We start from the raw sequence: 8086 nt of genomic DNA, 5'->3' as shown, positions 1-8086 counted from the left end.
TTCCCTACACCCACTAAGGAATGGGGTCGGGGATCATTTACTATTACCTTTCATGTCGCTACAAAGGTTTAGGTACCATAGAGCAATAGATAAATAAAAAATCCCACTTTTTTTTTCAAAATTTTACAAAAAATCTTTTTGCCTAAAACACAACCCAGCATTCAATGATGAATCTCTGAAAGTTTGAAGAAGGTCCATTTGGCCATCTTTGAGAAAAATGGCCAAAGAGACAGAAAAATGACTTTTATAGTCCTGTATAGAGACAAACACTTTCGATCTCACTTCGCTCAGCCTTGGCGGAGTAATCGAACTAAAACTTTTTAATCCAGACCTAAAACCTAAAGATCATCTTCAACCCATAAACAACTCTAACATGCCATTAAAAAAACATAAATAGATTGTATGTTCAATTGTAGAAGGGGGAACATATTATTTTGAAGCGGAATACTCGTGTACACAAGGGTGTGCGCGGCACGTGACATCTGCTGGGCGTCGAACCAATCAAATCGCATTACTAACGGGAGGATGAACTAGACGAATTGGAGGTCAGGCATTTAGGAAATTAAATGCAAGCTTTCGGTGCGCGCCCCATCTGCCCACCCGTATAAGTCGTGATTGATTCGCGAAGATGAAGCAACATGTTGCACCTGATGTGCGGGGTCCGCATTACGTTCAGCGCAGCACGCCATCGCACAGACGAACGTTTCTAAACTTACCGTAATTGAAATACTTCGTAATGTGATTAAATACGAACAGCTGTGAAAATGCTCCACTTTAAAATATTGTTTGTTCAGGTGATGCAGCTGTAAATGAAAATAATCACCGTGGACTATTAATGGTGATCAAAATCTAATTGAGCTCGTTTGTTGGGTGGACAGGTAGTGTGGTGGAGGGAACCTACTTTAAACTTTAAAGGCTATTTCATACTGGCAAACTGAGAACTTCAGTTATAACTGGAATACCTGGAAGAGTAGCGGACACATAAAACTCATGAAGCAAATTTGAATGACAGTTGTAGCTTAGCTGCTGTTTGTTTTAAAGTGTTTGGCATCATTGCATTAAATCAAAACTGCCAAAAGGTTCTGCCATCTGGTGCTTTCAAACGTTCCAAACAGCAATTGTATGAACGAGAGTTTTATTTTGTGGTGCATTGTCGGCCACACTCGCCTCTAAGCTGCCTAACCTGGGTTTGAATCCCGACACACCTATATGAACTCTCATTCTGGTATTTCACAAGCAGGGTGATTCATCAATGTGTGTGCTGTCCCACAGATGGACGTTAAACAAGCCGTACCAACTGCTGGCATTAATTCGTGGATGTTAAAGATCCCATGGTTTCTTTCGTGAAGAATAGGTGAGCTACCACCGGTACCTTCAACAAATTCCAATTTCCTGCTTGAACTACCTGAATTGAAGTGGTGACCCGACCAGGATTGTAGCCTAGTAATGTAATAGTTTCAGTCACATTAATGCTCCACATATAGCATGGCACATGATGATGATAGTGCCAGCTCAGGGTATTGCCAGCGGAGCAGCCCAGCTTTGGAAAGGCCAAGATTTAGTGAACCCTGCTGCAAATATTATTACAAATTCAGTTGTTTTTTTTTCGCGAGACAATAAAACACCCAACATTATTAATTGAATCTCAGAAGTGCATTAGCTTTATTCAGTTTCAATGGATTTCTCACCCAACCGCCCCAAATGTTCATGTTATTAGCCCATGCATGAAGTGAAGAGTGGGGTTTAGCAATTTATTCAGTTGTCTGTCAATCTGTGATCGAGGAACTACTTGATTTCAAATGAATGTTATATTTCTAATAATGTAGAACACAAATGGGAGCATGAATTGGAACACGAACCTGCAGTTTAGCAGAACGTTGGTTCTGAATTTGGCACATTGTATGGAAACTTCACGTTTTTAGGGATGTCCCTTCAGATGGGTGCCTGGAATGTCCTATCCCGAAGAGAGGATGATCACCTGTGTCTATGATCATCTGAGCTCATGTGTTTGAACATCGGTACTGCAGCAAACTCTGAGGTTCAGAGACGGGAGAGTGGTGAGATCATGGCGGGTGGTTACACCTACTATTGGTCTGATCGCTCTGATGGTTACAATGCCAAAGGAGTTACTTTAGCTGTGTCCAATAAGCTGACTCCAATGATAATTGAGGCAACACCGGTCAACGAGTGTATTATGAGATGAAAGATTCGTCACTTCTTGAGTGTCATTTCTCTAGTCTCTGGATATGTTCCGACTAAGGTGAGTGATCTCACCATGAAGGATGCATTCTATGCCACGCTCGAGTCTGTGGTTGATCAGTGCCCCAGCTGAGATACTCTTCTAGTTTTGGGAGATTTCAATGCATCGACTGAAACTGATAGGGATGGTTATGAGATGTGTGTTGGTCCCCATGGGTCTGGAACTGTGAACTAGAATAGCACTAAGTTCCTTGACTTTGCAAGCAGTCACGGACTTATGGTGGCTGGTTCATGGTTTCAGTGTCCAAAGGCTCATCGCTGGACTTGGTATTCCAATGCTGGTGGTGTGGCAAAGGAGATTGACCATGTGCTCATTGATGGTCAATGGAGGATGATTCAGAACTGCAGGGTATACCAGAGTGCTCAGTTCCTCAATACAGACCACAGGCTTGTTGTAGCAACTCTGAAGTTGCAGCATAAATCCAGGAGAATGGTACCTTCACAGCCAAGGCTGGATGTTGGCAAGCTCAAGGATAGGAGGGTCACTGAGGAAATTGCGAACAGGCTGAGTGGAGATTTGGGGGGGTGTGGGTGTTTTGGGGAATCCTGAAGAGTTGTGGAGTGCCTTCAACACCACCGTCCTTGATGTTGCCAGTGGATGTCTTGGAACTTTAAACTGTCGGGAACCGTTGGGCGAAGAAGAATTTTGTCGCTCAAATGACACTGGATACTATTGACCAGAGTCGCAGGGCCAGGCTGAATGGCAGAGTTGAGCTGTTCAGGGAGCTGAGGCATAAAACTGCACTTGTGCTGAGGTTGGACAAGGAGGCCTGTTTGCGAGGAATCTGTGAGGGGTCAGAGCATCACCTTTGGTCAAGTGATTCTCGTCCTGCTTACAGGGGAATTCATGCATTGCGTTCCTCCAAGCCAGTCCCTTGGTGCACTGCAGTTAAAGCAGTGGGAGGTGGGCTCTTAACAGAGGAGTCCGAAGTGAAGGCCTGCTGGGTCGGTTACTTTGAGCGACTGTACCAGGCTGGTTAACTGCTGTCGAGTTGGATGTCAGGGGTGATACTATCCCTTTTGCTGACCCTCCAATCAACTGTTGTCCACCTTCGCTTGTGGAAACACAGACTGTGGTGAAATGGGATAAAGCTCCTGGGATCTGCAGCATCCATGCTGAACTTCTCAAGGCTGGTGGAAATGCTGTACTCATGTCATTTCCTGCGGTTCTGTGCTCTGACTGGAACACAGGCATCATCCCAACTGACTGGAAGAGGGGCCTTGTTGTCCCTCCCTCTCTGGAAAGGGAAGGGTGATCGCCAAGACTGCAACAACTACTGAGGGGTGACGCTACTCTCAGTGCTGGGCAAGGTCTTTGCTCAGGTAATTCTTGATTGGGTTTGCTTCAGCACCAGCGTACAGAGCAGTCAGGCTTTACACCAAAGAGGTCAACAATTGACCGTATCCTTGCTCTTCGGGTCCTCACCAAACGCAGATGAGAGTTTTGGCAGGGAATGCTTACAGGCTATGTTGATCTCTGTAAAGCATTTGATTCAGTGAATCGGGATGCCTTCTGGAGGATTCTTGGTCTTCGTGGGGTGCCACCAAAACTGATCAATTTGATGTCTGAACTATACTCTGGTACTGAGAGTGCTGTGATATGTGGTGGTACCATCTCTGATTTATTTTCAGTTGTTACTGGAGTTCATCAGGGGTGTCTACTGGCCCCTACACTTTTCAGCACTTGTATGGACTGCATTCTGGGGAGGATGTCAGAGAAATCAAGCTGCGGTGCATTGTTTGGGAATGTCAAGATCCTTGACCTTGATTTAGCAGATGATGCAGTCATCTTTGCGGAGACTCTAGATAACCTTTTGCGGGCCCTCGAGGTACTGAATGAGGAGTCAGAGCCACTGGGATTACGAATTTCCTGGGTCAAAACTAAGATCGAGGCTTTCAATGACATCTTGGATATGCTATCTTGTCTGTACCTGTTTGTGGCGAGGAAGTTCAGGTCACAGAGAGATTCATTTACCTTCGCAGTGATATACATGTCTCTGCTGGCTGTGAGCCAGAGATCATCAGATGTCTGGTTTGGGCCTGGGGAGTCATGGACTTTCTGGATCATGGGGTGTGGCGCTGCCGGTACCTGTGTAGGAGGACGAAAGTCTGAGTCTTCAGGTCCTTATTGCTTCCAGTCTTGCTCTACAGACGTGAGACTTGGACTCTGACCAGGGATCTGAGACAGAAACTTAATTCCTTTGGTACCAGGTCTCTTTGAAGAATCCTTGGCTATCGCTGGTCGGACTTTGTGTCCAATGAGCAGTTGCTGAGAGAAACTCAAATGAGATTTGTTACCTGTATAGCCCATGAGCATCAGCTGTGGCTGTATGGACATGTGGCTCGTTTTCCTGATGCTGATCCTGCTCACCAGATTCTCTCAGCGAGGGAGCCTCATGAGTGGAGGAGGCCAATGGGTCAAGCACGTGCCTCATGGTTGCAGCAGGTTGATCAGCATCTCAAGGAGATGGGGATGGGCCAGTCATCTGCTTGGGGGATGGCCAGAATGAGGCCACTGGAGTATCGGCGGAAACTGGATGCAGCGACGCACTGCTCTGGCGCATGCTCCCACACCTGACCTGACCTGATGTGAAGATGATCGTGATGCAAAATATAATTTTCACAACATTATGGCCTCGTTGTGGAAAACTCATCCACAATGTTTGAGATATCATGCTATATATCCATTTTGGCCTCCATCTCTAAAAGGTGAAGAAACACTTTAAAAAGTGAAAAAAATTCTCGGATCTGGATTCAGATCTTCACCAAAATCAAATCAATTCTTCCTTGTCACACACCCAACCTGACCACCAAATTTCGTCCAAATCCGTTCCTAACTTTTTGAGATATCCTGCACACAAACAGACAAACAAACAGACGAACAGACAGGGGTGAAAACACTATGCCCATCCATCACAGATGGCAGAGCTAAATTTGGTAAAACGGCAAACTTGTCTTCCGATTTATGTCCGAATGTTATTCAAAATATAACATTCAATATAAATAAACTGTTGCTCGATCATAAACTGACGATCACCAACCGATCAGATAGACGGACGGATGGACATGAACCAATTGCTTAAACACGCTTTTTGCTTCACGTGCGTGGGGTAATAATGGCTGGCTCAATCTCCACCACATTTTGCAAATGTGCTGGAGGTATCCAGGTTCAGGTCATGTGCACAAACTCCCCCCACCCCAACAGGGAAATTATCTGTGTGTTTGTCCATCTGAAAATCAAGAAACTGACCTGAAACAAGGAAATGAAGTAATTTGGTCAAACATTGCCATGGTGCACTCTTGGGTTCATTTTAACCCGCACACACAAAGTGAAAAGCGGGGTTAAGCGATTGGTTCACTTCTGTCTGTCTATCCATCTGTCCATCCATCGACAAACATTGGCTTGTGATCAAGGACCAAATTAATTTCAATTCAATGTTATATGTTGAACACGAATTGGAACATGAATCAGAAAACAAACCTGTAGTTTAGCAGTACTTTGTCTCTGAATTTGTACTTTGACTCTGAAAGAGGAGCAAGATACTTTTTTTTCACTCTGTCTGCCTGCCTGGCAGTCAAGCAAAATTGAAAATCATTACAAACAGGAAACTTACTGTTTCAAAGATGTCATAAAGGACACAAACAACAGGGATGAAGAACAAATGTAAAGTGTTAAATAGGTGATGTAAAAAGATTTTTTTTCTTCAATGACCTTTAAAGTCTCTATCACGGTGTATGGTAGTACTCCATATAGAAGAGTGATATGACTATTATTTCAATTGAATTATGTTGTTATGGGTTCAGAGTGGGGGGGGGGGGAGAGTTCTTGAGGGAAGTTATCAGACCCACTTCCTGGCTGATGACCTTGAAGCCAATGAACTGCGGATAACTCTGTAGCACGGCGGGTAGCCAAGCAACCACAGACATTGTCTGAGACCCTTAATTTAGGAAGGGTCCAGCGTCCAAATCCTGCTTTACTTCCCTGCAAATTAATCACCCCAGATAAGGTCTGTGCTTCCAAATGCTCCAATATTATTAATCAAAATGGTCGAGCGATACCGTAAGTTGAACGTTGCCTAATGTCTAACCATTAGAAATGGTGGGGATGAACTCCGTCACAAATTACACACTATGTCTAACCAATGGAAAGAGATGATCGGGCAGTTTGGAAAATGCTTTATAAGGGTTAATTATCAAAAAGCCACGTATATATAAGGTAAGCAGTCACAAAAGAAAGCTCTTACCCCTCGCACTAAAGCCACTTAATCAGTCAACTCAGTCACAGGGTCGAAACCCACAGGTGCCTCAGTCATCCTGGGAGAAACGAGATAAGAAGGAGTGATAGACAGAGAGGAGAGAAGAAGAGGAGGCATATTGGCAGCACCTCGCTCACCCGATGCAAGCTGGTGGACTTACATGATTCCCAACAAAAGAAAGGGGAGGGGGAGAAAGAAGAAAATGTAGTGGTAAAGAATGTAGTGTGCAGTGTAGGGAGAGGTGCAGGTGAATGCCTGTAGTGCTTTAGAGGAAAGCGTGAGATGCAAGTCAGTAACCCAGCCATAAAAAGGATGAGGGCTCATTGTTTAAAGCTCTTGTGCATTTAAAGTGAACGAATTAAAAGTAGGGAAAGCAAGAATAGTCAATTATATAACAGCGCGATGTCGCCGTGCTGTAATAACCACTTCTGTCACCAAAAAAAGAGGAAGAAATCACCTCCACTAGACGTTTTAAAAACACTTCTGGTGAAAAACAATGAAGAACGAGAGTTACAACGCTGCGCGTTAACAACTAACGGAACAGGAAGATTATCACTTCCTGCTCAGAAAATCAACTTCCGGCGTCACTCAGAAAACGATTCAGCACAAAAAACGTCGCTCTTCTGCATTAACCCCGCCCACAATTCACCCGGCAATCTCTGCCCACATCACACCCAACAATAAGTGTGACAGAAGACACAAGACACAATAGCCAATTATATAACAGCGCGATGTCGCCGCGCTGTAATAATCTGCGCCAGTCTGTCCATCTGTCCATTTGGGGCGGGGCTTCTCCCATTTAGGGAGGGGCTTCAACATCAAATCGCTGTCATTTTGTTCGCTCAACATACCCTCTTTTGTAAGGCTCGTACTTTCTGACACTCTCACGGGTTTATCTTAACTTTAATTCGATATTTGATTTCTTTCTTTTTTTGTAGTCGCTAAGATTGTGTAAGTTTCTGATGCAAAAAAAAAACAGGAAGAAAATTTGCGTTTTTAGACAAAAATTCATTTTAAGTTAAATTAAGGCTTGTAAAATAAAGTCTTAAATCTAATTCACCTTTTGATTTCATTGTTTTTTGTCGTCGTTAAGATGGTTCAAGTTTCAGTTTCAGCAAAAGGTGAGAAAATAGGACGAACATTGGCGTTCATACACAAAATGCATTCTAATAGCCGTTTTGAATGTATCTGGTCAGACGCAATGTGGGGAGGTGGAGTTATCATTAAGTTACCTTTTTATCATTGTTACCTTTTGAAGAAACAGACATATTCGTTTGAGTACCACGATAGCATTGTTTCTATGGAGACCGCCATGTTGTTAAGCGGTGCCGAGCGCCTCGTTCCGTTGGAGTGCTTGCTTGAGCGCTGTGAATCAAGCAATCCGTTTGGCAAGCGATAGCAAGCCGCCTGGTAACGGAACACACTGCCAAGTTACATTGAACCCTCAAACGAATTCGGTGGATAAAACGAATAAATAATTTAATACCAAGGTAAAATTCAAGCGATAATTGAAATCCTAAAGTTACGATCGATCTAAAGTTCCAAATCATGGTTGTTATTACATTACCACA

The sequence above is a fragment of the Eptatretus burgeri genome, chromosome 13 (genome assembly GCF_056783735.1).
Source record: "Eptatretus burgeri isolate ZD-2024b chromosome 13, Ebu_testis_v1, whole genome shotgun sequence".
Classification (NCBI taxonomy): domain Eukaryota; kingdom Metazoa; phylum Chordata; class Myxini; order Myxiniformes; family Myxinidae; genus Eptatretus; species Eptatretus burgeri.
This window is presented reverse-complemented; position numbering follows the sequence as displayed.